Below are 11800 nucleotides of genomic sequence, written 5' to 3'. Positions count from 1 at the left end.
AGTCTCTGATACTGTGTATGAGTGTGGGTATCATTCTGTATCTGTCAGTCTCTGGTACTGTGTGTGAGTGTGAGATTCATTCTGTATCTGTCAGTCTCTGGTACTGTTTGTGAGTGTGAGATTCATTCTGCATCTGTCAGTCTCTGGTGCTGTGTGTGAGTGTGGGATTCATTCTGCATCTGTCAGTCTCTGGTACTGTGTGTGAGTGTGGGATTCATTCTGTATCTGTCAGTCTCTGACACTGCATGTGAGTTTGGGATTCATTCTGTATCTGTCAGTCTCTGGTACTCTGTGTGAGTGTGGGATTCATTCTGCCCCTGTCAGTCTCTGGAACTGTACATGAGTGTCGGATTCATTCTGTATATGTCAGTCACTGGTACTGTGTGTGAGTGTGGGCTTCATTCTGTGTCTGTCAATCTCTGGGACTGTATGTGAGTGTGGGATTCATTCTGTATCTGTCAGTCTCTGATACTGTCTGTGAGTGTGGGATTCATTCTGTGTCTGTCAATCTCTGGTACTGTATGTGAGTGTGGGATTCATTCTGTAACTGTCAGTCTCTGGTGCTGTGTGTGAGTGTGGGATTCATTCTGTATCTGTCAGTCTCTGGTACTGTGTGTGAGTGTGGGATTCATTCTGTATCTGTCAGTCTCTGGTACTGTGTGTGATTGTGAGATTCATTCTGTATCTGTCGGTCTCTGGTACTGTGCGTGAGTGAGATTCATTCTGTTCCTGACACTGTGTGTGAGTGTGGGATTCATTCTGTATCTGTCACTCTCTGCTGCTGTGTGTGAGTGTGGGATTCATTCTGTATCTGTCAGTCTCTGATACTGTGTATGAGTGTGGGTTTCATTCTGTATCTGTCAGTCTCTGGTACTGTGTGTGAGTGTGAGATTCATTCTGTATCTGTCAGTCTCTGGTACTGTTTGTGAGTGTGAGATTCATTCTGTATCTGTCAGTCTCTGGTGCTGTGTGTGAGTGTGGGATTCATTCTGCATCTGTCAGTCTCTGGTACTGTGTGTGAGTGTGGGATTCATTCTGTATCTGTCAGTCTCTGACACTGCATGTGAGTTTGGGATTCATTCTGTATCTGTCAGTCTCTGGTACTCTGTGTGAGTGTGGGATTCATTCTGCACCTGTCAGTCTCTGGTACTGTACATGAGTGTCGGATTCATTCTGTATCTGTCAGTCACTGGTACTGTGTGTGAGTGTGGGCTTCATTCTGTGTCTGTCAATCTCTGGGACTGTATGTGAGTGTGGGATTCATTCTGTATCTGTCAGTCTCTGATACTGTGTATGAGTGTGGGATTCATTCTGTATCTGTCAGTCTCTGGTACTGTGTGTGAGTTTGGGATTCATTCTGTATCTGTCAGTCTTTGGGACTGTGTGTGAGTGTGGGATTCATTCTGTATCTGTCAGTCTCTGGTACTGTTTGTGAATGTGGGATTTATTCAGCATCGGTCAGTCACTGGTACTGTGTATGAGTGTGGGATTCATTCTGTATCTGTCAGTCTCTGGTCCTATGTATGAGTCTGGGATTCATTCTGTATCTGTCAGTCTCTGGTACTGTGTGTGAGTGTGGGATTCATTCTGTATCTGTCAGTCTCTGGTGCTGTGTTTTAGTGTGGGATTCATTCTGTATCTGTCAGTCTCTGGTACTGTGTGTGAGTGTGGGATTCATTCTGTAACTGTCAGTCTCTGGTGCTGTGTGTGAGTGTGGGATTCATTCTGTATCTGTCAGTCTCTGGTACTGTGTATGAGTGTGGGATTCATTCTGTATCTGTCAGTCTCTGATACTGTGTGTGAGTGTGGGATTCATTCTGTATCTGTCAGTCTCTGGTACTGTGTGTGAGTGTGGGATTCATTCTGTATCTGTCAGTCTCTGATACTGCATGTGAGTTTGGGATTCATTCTGTATCTGTCAGTCTCTGGTACTCTGTGTGAGTGTGGGATTCATTCTGTATCTGTCAGTCTCTGATACTGTGTGTGAGTGTGGGGTTCATTCTGTGTCTGTCAATCTCTGGTACTGTATGTGAGTGTGGGATTCATTCTGTAACTGTCAGTCTCTGGTGCTGTGTGTGAGTGTGGGATTCATTCTGTATCTGTCAGTCTTTGGTACTGTGTGTGAGTGTGGCATTCATTCTGTTGCTGTCAGTCTTTGGGACTGTGTGTGAGTGTGGGATTCATTCTGTATCTGTCAGTCTATGGTGCTGTGTGTGAGTGTGGGATTCATTCTGCACCTGTCAGTCTCTGGTACTGTACGTGAGAGTGGGATTCATTCTGTTTCTGTCAGTATCTGGTACTGTGTGTGAGTGTGGGATTCATTCTGTATCTGTCAGTCTCTGGTACTGTGTGTGAGTGTGAGATTCATTCTGTATCTGTCAGTCTCTGGTACTGTGTGTGAGTGTGGGATTCATTCTGTATCTGTCAGTCTCTGGTACTGTGTGTGAGTGTGAGATTCATTCTGTGTCTGTCAGTCTCTGGTACTGTGTGTGAGTGTGAGATTCATTCTGTGTTTGTCAATCTCTGGTACTGTATGTGAGTGTGGGATTCATTCTGTATCTGTCAGTCTCTGATACTGTGTGTGAGTGTGGGATTCATTCAGTATCTGTCAGTCTCTGGTACTGTGTGTGAGTTTGGGATTCATTCTGTATCTGTCAGTCTCTGATACTGCATGTGAGTGTGGGATTCATTCTGTGTCTGTCAGTCTCTGATACTGCGTGTGAGTGTGGGATTCATTCAGTGTCTGTCAGTCTCTGATACTGTGTGTGAGTGTGGGATTAATTCTGTGTCTGTCAATCTCTGGTACTGTATGTGAGTGTGGGATTCATTCTGTATCTGACAGTCTCTGATACTGTGTGTGAGTGTGGGATTCATTCTGTGTCTGTCAATCTCTGGTACTGTATGTGAGTGTGGGATTCATTCTGTAACTGTCAGTCTCTGGTGCTGTGTGTGAGTGTGGGATTCATTCTGTATCTGTCAGTCTCTGGTACTGTGTGTGAGTGTGGGATTCATTCTGTATCTGTCAGTCTCTGATACTGTGTATGAGTGTGGGATTCATTCTGTATCTGTCAGTCTCTGGTACTGTGTGTGAGTGTGGGATTCATTCTGTATCTGTCAGTCTCTGGTACTGTGTGTGATTGTGAGATTCATTCTGTATCTGTCGGTCTCTGGTACTGTGCGTGAGTGAGATTCATTCTGTTCCTGACACTGTGTGTGAGTGTGGGATTCATTCTGTATCTGTCACTCTCTGCTGCTGTGTGTGAGTGTGGGATTCATTCTGTATCTGTCAGTCTCTGATACTGTGTATGAGTGTGGGTTTCATTCTGTATCTGTCAGTCTCTGGTACTGTTTGTGAGGGTGAGATTCATTCTGTATCTGTCAGTCTCTGGTGCTGTGTGTGAGTGTGGGATTCATTCTGCATCTGTCAGTCTCTAGTACTGTGTGTGAGTGTGGGATTCATTCTGTATCTGTCAGTCTCTGACACTGCATGTGAGTTTGGGATTCATTCTGTATCTGTCAGTGTCTGGTACTGTGTGTGAGTGTGGGATTCATTCTGTGTCTGTCAATCTCTGGTACTGTATGTGAGTGTGGGATTCATTCTGTATCTGTCAGTCTCTGATACTGTGTGTGAGTGTGGGATTCATTCTGTGTCTGTCAATCTCTGGTACTGTATGTGAGTGTGGGATTCATTCTGTAACTGTCAGTCTCTGGTGCTGTGTGTGAGTGTGGGATTCATTCTGTATCTGTCAGTCTCTGGTACTGTGTGTGAGTGTGGGATTCATTCTGTATCTGTCAGTCTCTGATACTGTGTATGAGTGTGGGATTCATTCTGTATCTGTCAGTCTCTGATACTGTGTGTGAGTGTGGGATTCATTCTGTATCTGTCAGTCTCTGATACTGTGTGTGAGTGTGGGATTCATTCTGTATCTGTCAGTCTCTGGTACTGTGTGTGAGTTTGGGATTCATTCTGTATCTGTCAGTCTTTGGGACTGTGTGTGAGTGTGGGATTCATTCTGTATCTGTCAGTCTCTGGTACTGTTTGTGAATGTGGGATTTATTCAGCATCGGTCAGTCACTGGTACTGTGTATGAGTGTGGGATTCATTCTGTATCTGTCAGTCTCTGGTCCTATGTATGAGTCTGGGATTCATTCTGTATCTGTCAGTCTCTGGTACTGTGTGTGAGTGTGGGATTCATTCTGCATCTGTCAGTCTCTGGTGCTGTGTTTTATTGTGGGATTCATTCTGTATCTGTCAGTCTCTGGTACTGGGTGTGAATGTGGGATTCATTCTGTATCTTTCACTCTCTGATACTGTGTTTGAGTTTGGGATTCATTCTGTATCTGTCACTCTCTGATACTGCATGTGAGTTTGGGATTCATTCTGTATCTGTCAGTCTCTGGTACTGTGTGTGAGTGTGGGATTCATTTTGCATCTGTCAGTCTCGAATGCTGTATGTGAGTGTGGGATTCATTATGTATCTGTCACTCTCTGGTACTGTGTGTGAGTGTGGGATTCATTCTGTGTCTATCAATCTCTGGTACTGTATGTGAGTGTGGGATTCATTTTGTATCTGTCAGTCACTGGTACTGTGTGTGAGTGTGGGATTCATTCTGTGTCTGTCAATCTCTGGTACTGTATGTGAGTGTGGGATTCATTCTGTATCTGTCAGTCTCTGATACTGTGTGTGAGTGTGGGATTCATTCTGTGTCTGTCAATCTCTGGTACTGTGTGTGAGTGTGGGATTCATTCTGTAACTGTCAGTCTCTGGTGCTGTGTGTGAGTGTGGGATTTATTCTGTATCTGTCAGTCTCTGGTACTGTGTATGAGTGTGGGATTCATTCTGTATCTGTCAGTCTCTGATACTGTGTGTGAGTGTGGGATTCATTCTGTATCTGTCAGTCTCTGGTACTGTGTGTGAGTGTGGGATTCATTCTGTATCTGTCAGTCTCTGATACTGCATGTGAGTTTGGGATTCATTCTGTATCTGTCAGTCTCTGGTACTCTGTGTGAGTGTGGGATTCATTCTGTATCTGTCAGTCTCTGATACTGTGTGTGAGTGTGGGGTTCATTCTGTGTCTGTCAATCTCTGGTACTGTATGTGAGTGTGGGATTCATTCTGTAACTGTCAGTCTCTGGTGCTGTGTGTGAGTGTGGGATTCATTCTGTATCTGTCAGTCTCTGGTACTGTGTGTGTGTGTGGGATTCATTCTGTATCTGTCAGTCTCTGATACTGTGTATGAGTGTGGGATTCATTCTGTATCTGTCAGTCTCTGATACTGTGTGTGAGTGTGGGATTCATTCTGTATCTGTCAGTCTTTGGGACTGTGTGTGAGTGTGGGATTCATTCTGTATCTGTCAGTCTCTGATACTGCATGTGAGTTTGGGATTCATTCTGTATCTGTCAGTCTCTGGTACTCTGTGTGAGTGTGGGATTCATTCTGGATCTGTCAGTCTCTGGTGCTGTGTGTGAGTGTGGGATTCATTCTGTATCTGTCAGTCTTTGGTACTGTGTGTGAGTGTGGGATTCATTCTGTTGCTGTCAGTCTTTGGGACTGTGTGTGAGTGTGGGATTCATTCTGTATCTGTCAGTCTGTGGTGCTGTGTGTGAGTGTGGGATTCATTCTGCACCTGTCAGTCTCTGGTACTGTACGTGAGAGTGGGATTCATTCTGTTTCTGTCAGTATCTGGTACTTTGTGTGAGTGTGGGATTCATTCTGTATCTGTCAGTCTGTGGTACTGTGTGTGAGTGTGGGATTCATTCTGTATCTGTCAGTCTCTGATACTGTGTATGAGTGTGGGATTCATTCTGTATCTGTCAGTCTCTGATACTGTGTGTGAGTGTGGGATTCATTCTGTTGCTGTCAGTCTTTGGGACTGTGTGTGAGTGTGGGATTCATTCTGTATCTGTCAGTCTATGGTGCTGTTTGTGAGTGTGGGATTCATTCTGCACCTGTCAGTCTCTGGTACTGTACGTGAGAGTGGGATTCATTCTGTTTCTGTCAGTATCTGGTACTGTGTGTGAGTGTGGGATTCATTCCATGTGTGAGTATGCGATTCTTCCTTTACCTCTCAGTCTCTAGTGCTTTATGAGAGTGTGGGATGAACTAGGTATCAGTCAGTCCTTGGTGCTGTATGCCTGTGTGGGATTCATTCTCGATCTATCATCTCTGGTACCATACTTGTGTGTGGGATTCATTCTATGTCTGGCAACCTCTCATGCTGGATGTGAGTTTGGGATTCCTTCTGCTTCTGTCAGTCTCTGGTGTGGTATTTGAGTGTGGGATTCATTCTGTGTCTGTGTGTCTCTGTACTGTATCTGTGTGTGAGATTCATTCTGTATCTGTATATAATTATTCGCTCAGATTACGTTATGGTGTTCAATACTGTAACTTTAATACCTTAATGTTGAAATATTTTTTTCTCATTTTGCAGTTGGTAAATATGGATACACTTTAGGATTTGATGCTGGAGGTTTTAGTCAGATAATTTGTGTGCTTTTTGCACTCCTATTAAATCTGTATCTCTGTGAGTAATATTGTGAATGATAATGTATCTTTAAAACTGATATTTTTGAATTGGTATATAATGTGTGGATGAGTCTGTACTAAATTAATTGATACTGCATCTTTAAATTTATTTTATAACATTTTTCGACTCATGTGTAATGTGTATCTCAGTCTGTGCAAATAGAATTGATGCTGTATCTTTAAATCTCATACTATGAGTGTATTATAAACTGGTTTCTAATTTGTTTCTCAGGTTACACTGTCACAGCATTTCTCAATCTGATACTGTACATGAGTTTTGGACTTGCAATTTGTATCTCTTCATATGCTATTCGAATGGATACTGCATGAATTAAACTCTAGTGTGTGTGAGAGTTCTGGGCGAGTATTCAATTTGAATCTCGGGGTATCTGGTATTTAATCCATGGCTAATGTTGCCCTTTTGTGAAATGGACAACCTGAAAGCGTGACTTTGGACTGGGATTTTTGTATCTTCCTGTCAGCGGGACTGAGTTCGGGGGAAATGGAAACAGCGTCTGCCTCACCTGCTCTGTCTGACTGTTGGATTGAAAATGTGTCTCTGGAATCTGGGATCAGTGTGGGACTGACCACTTCTGCTGTCTGAGACTGTGGAACTGATGACCTGTCTGTGTCTCTGTGCTCTGTGAATGATAATATACCTACTGTGTGTGAGAAGGAGCTGGCTGCACTGTTCCTTTGCCTCGGGTGGAGGAAACTTCACATTCATTCTGGATCCTTCAATGGTTTGCCTGTAGAAAGAAACGTATCTCTTGTAACTCAAGAACAGGTGAGGTAGAAAATACAAAAGTGATCAGTTTAATATCTCTGTTAATAATTATTTTGAATATCCACAAATGAAAACCAGTGATACAAAGAGTGTCAGTGTCTGACTCCACTGCAGTACTGCAGCTCTCAGCTTCTGTATACCAGGTGTGTTGGGCGATTTTAAAACAATTTAGTGATATCCAGACACAACCCAACCCCTGCACTGATCCATGAATGGGACTACCCGATGGGGAGGGGCCTTTGTACCGGTCAGGTTTCTAATCCCCTCTCCCATGGGATTAACCGTTCAACTGAAAGCAAAGAGCCGCTTTTTAAAATGTGTCCTTCACACTTGTCACCTGGTGCCTGCAATTGATGCTCTTTGTATAACTCCCCACATCCTGACTGTCCGGCTCTGTTTCCACTGTTCACTGTCCAATAACAATAAACAGGGTGAGACTGGAACTAAACCAGGAACAATTCACTCCTGGTTTGGGGAGAGAAAGCAGCAATGATTTTAATATCAGGATCTTCCCATTCTCTCTCCCTCACCCTGGACACACCCTGCACACACACAGCCCGAGAATGACCTCTCCCTTCCCCCTCTCACTCCATGTTCCGGGACGAGATCCTGATCCACTCCGCCTCTTACAAACAGCCCCCGGACTCCCCCTGACCTTCCCCCGGACTCAATGCCGATCTCTGAGCCCATCTGCGGACACGGTCCCGAAGCGATGAGCTGCTGTAACGAGGCTGCTCTTTGCTCCCTTCCCCCGGGGGCCGTGATCTCTCCATTCCCGGCTGTTTTTAACCATCTTCTTCCGCTCACTGAGGGAATGTCGCCCACAGGCCGAGCTGGGGGAGTGGAGCGCGCATGCGCTCTTCTGCTCACCAGCAGCAGCGCTGGGGGCGGGGCTGAGTCACGCATGCGCAGATATCTGGTTTAATTCCCAACACAAAAATCGATGGAAACTTTCCCCAGTTGGAATTTTTCAGAGTCTGAGCAAAGGAAGTGGGGGAAAGGTCAGAGGGAATGGGGTCCACAGGCAGTGCAGGAACAGGCAGCAGAATGGGAAACAGATGGGATTCCACCAGTGCCGAACGCTGGAATCCAGACTGACTTTACAATCTCCAACTGTTAAACGAGATGTTTCCATCCCTGCTGTTTCTCTCGGTATCTTTTGATGGCAAATAGACTTTCAGAGATAAAGTGGGACGTTTTGAAATGAGCCAATGTGTTCTGTTCATTCTTTGCCCCTTTACCGATTAAGTAACGTGTGACTCCGAAACTGAAGGCAGGATTTCTCAAACCAATCCTGGAGAAACATGGGAGAAACGTTGGAGTCGGTGTATTTGCTGGTACTGTGCAGGATTAATACCTGACAGCAACAGTCCCAGGTTAATATAATCAGAGTGAGACTCTCGGTCACTGAGAGTCATCGCGAACGGATCTGATTTGCAAAACCGAATATGGTACAACAGGCAAGACAGTGATAAATTCCGCCCACATTGATTTTCTCACTAACTGCACTGTCGCTGAGTGTGGGATTAATAGTGTGTCCGTCTTTGGTATATCAGTGAGAGATAAGAATGCATCTTCTGTCTCTCCAACGGGATTTTCTGCATAAAACGCAACTTTACAGGTCAGACTGGAACTGATACTGTGGCGCTGTGCCTCTCCGCTCGCTCTGTGATCGTATCTGTCTCTCTTTCTCTCCCGCTCTGATGCTGCATATGAAGGTTGGATGCAGCTATTGGGGTTGATATAAACACAATGAAGTGTAAGATTGAAAGTGTGTATGTGTGTGTGTCTCTCTCTCTGGTGCTGGACATGAAGGTGGGATACTGTCTAATATAAACAGAGAGAATGGGGTGTCCGGGCTTCACTGTAACTGGGGATGGGTTCGGCTCCAGTCCAGTTCATGGTCATTTTCTTTTCACAGATTCAGGGCGAGAGTCTCTGTGAGACGGTAACACTGGCGGAGAAACTCCGCGTCACAACTCAACCCCAACACATGAGATTCTCCAAATCAGCTGGAATAAGGTGTTTGTGAAATGCTGAACCCGTCTGGGAGGGGATGTGTGGGGAGATAGAATCGGGTGTGGGACTGAAATGGAAGCAGGCGGGTTGACTAGTTATAGAAGGGACTGTATTTAGTCAGGAATATTACTGTCTGTTAATTGTAACGGGGCTTATTTAAAAGCTCCGGGTTCCTGGGAATCCTTGACTATGAAGCCCGAATCTGTAAGGGTTTGTGCGGAGCGCTGTCTTTCGGTTCTAATATCGATAAACGGTTCGAAATTGCCGGTGGAGAAAGCTGGAGGTGGAGCTGGAAGATCAGAGTCCGCTCTCCGCCCTGTCCATCACTCTGTCTCCTCCCCTCCCGCCCTCTCTATTTGATCCCCATGTGGAACCAACGCGGGTAGGTGGACTCGAAACACGGTGTGTTAGTCAATAAGGCGAAAGGCGAATCATATTTCTGATCTCCTGGGCACCAGGCCGTTCACTGTTATTTGTTTCTGCACAGAGTTACATTTCAGTGATTCCCCAGTGAGTTTGATGCGTTATGTAAATAATCCAACAAAATGGAACAGAAACGGAGCGAAGCGCTGAATCCCACAGATGTTGAAAGGTTAGTCGAGCAGTTCTGGTGATGCTTTACGAGCCCAGCTTGGCAAGTAGTTGAAATAAATACAAGAAATCTGGTGATGTGTGGACTGGGGTCCATAAGTTACCGTTTAAAGTACCGGAATGTGGTCGGTGCCCCGACTCCAGTCCCATTAATACCCCATCTCGTCCACAACGAGACAAAAGCAGCTCAAAGCAGCACTGGTAGCATGATATCAGCGTCTCCCTTCAGACAGTAACCAGTCCTTTCACAGATACAGTGGGTGGCTCTGAAAAGAGCCTTCACATCGAGTTACATCGAAATTACGTCACAGAAACAGGCCATTCGGCCCAATTGCTCTGATGCCGGCGTTTCTGCTGCTCACGCGCCTCCTCCTTCCTTACTTCATCTAACCCTATCGGCATATCCTTCTATTCCTTTCTCCCTCATGTGCTGATCTATCTTCCCCTTAAATGCATCAATACTATTGGCCTCAGCTATCCTGAGAAACCCTATCATTATCTTAAAATTTTTTATCAGGTCAACCCTCAGCCTTCACTTTTCCACTGAAACGAGACCCAGTCTGCTCAGCCTTTCCTGATAAGAATATCCTTTCATTTCTGGTATCATCCTTGTGAATCTTATTTGCATCTTCTCCAATGCCCCTATGTCCATAATATGGAGACCAGAACTGTTCGCACTATTCCAAATGTGGTCGAACCAAGATTCCATACTCGTTTAACATAACTTCTTAGCTTTTCAATACTATCCCTCTCGAAATGAATCCTCGTGTTTGATTTGCCTTTTTATCACCAGCGTCGCTACTTTCAGTAATTTGTTCATCTGCACCACGAGATCCCTTTGCTCCTCTATCCCGTTTAGACTCTTATTATCCAAACAGTATGTGATCTCCTTATTCTTCATTCTGCTAGTTTATTAATGTCCTCTTGAATTTTGACACATTCTTCCTTTGTATTAAAGACATCGCCCAATTTGATGTCATCGGCAAATTTTGAAATTGTACATCCGATTCCGGAATCCAAATCATTATTGTAAATTGTGAAGAACAGTGGTCCCAGCACCGATTCCTGTGGAACTCCACTTCCCAACTATTGCCAGTCTGAGTACCGACCCTGGACCTCTATTCTCGGTTTTCTGTTTTGTAGCCAGCTTCCTATCCATTCCACCACCTGTCCACGTGCTCTGAACTTAGCCATGAGTCTACAATGCGGTACATTATTGAAGGCCTTCGGAAAATCCAAATATATCACATCTACTACATGAACCTAGTCTGTCTGTTCCTTCTTCAAATGATTTAATAAGTTTGGTCCTGTCCTTGCCCTGTTATTAGATTAAATCTTTGTTTTATGTGTTCATGGGATGTGGGCGTCGCTGGTGAGGCCGGCATTTCATCCCCATCCCTAATTGCCCTTGAGAAGGTGGTGGTGAGCCGCCTTCTTGAACCGCTGCAGTCTGTGTGGTGAAGGTTCTCCCACAGTGCTGTTAGGAAGGGAGTTCCAGGATTTTAACCCAGCGACGATGAAGGAACGGCGATATATTTACAAGTCGAGATGGTGTTTGACTTGGAGCAGAACGTGCAGGTGGTGTTGTTCCCATGTCCCTGCTGCTCTTGTCCTTCTAGGTGGTAGAGGTCGCGGGTTTGGGAGGTGTTGTCGAAGAAGCCTTGGCGAGTTGCTGCAGTGCATCCTGTGGATGGTACACACTGCAGCCACAGTGCGCCGGTGGTGAAGGGAGTGAAGGTTTAGGGTGGTGGATGGGGTGCCAATCAAGCGGGCTGCTTTGTCCTGGATGTTGTCGAGCTTCTTGAGTGTTGTTGGAGCTGCACTCATCCAGGCAAGTGGAGATTATTCCATCACACTCCTGACTTGTGCCTTGTC

The sequence above is a fragment of the Heptranchias perlo genome, chromosome X (assembly GCF_035084215.1).
Source record: "Heptranchias perlo isolate sHepPer1 chromosome X, sHepPer1.hap1, whole genome shotgun sequence".
NCBI classification, from domain to species: Eukaryota; Metazoa; Chordata; class Chondrichthyes; order Hexanchiformes; family Hexanchidae; genus Heptranchias; species Heptranchias perlo.
Note: the sequence above shows the minus strand (reverse complement) of the source record.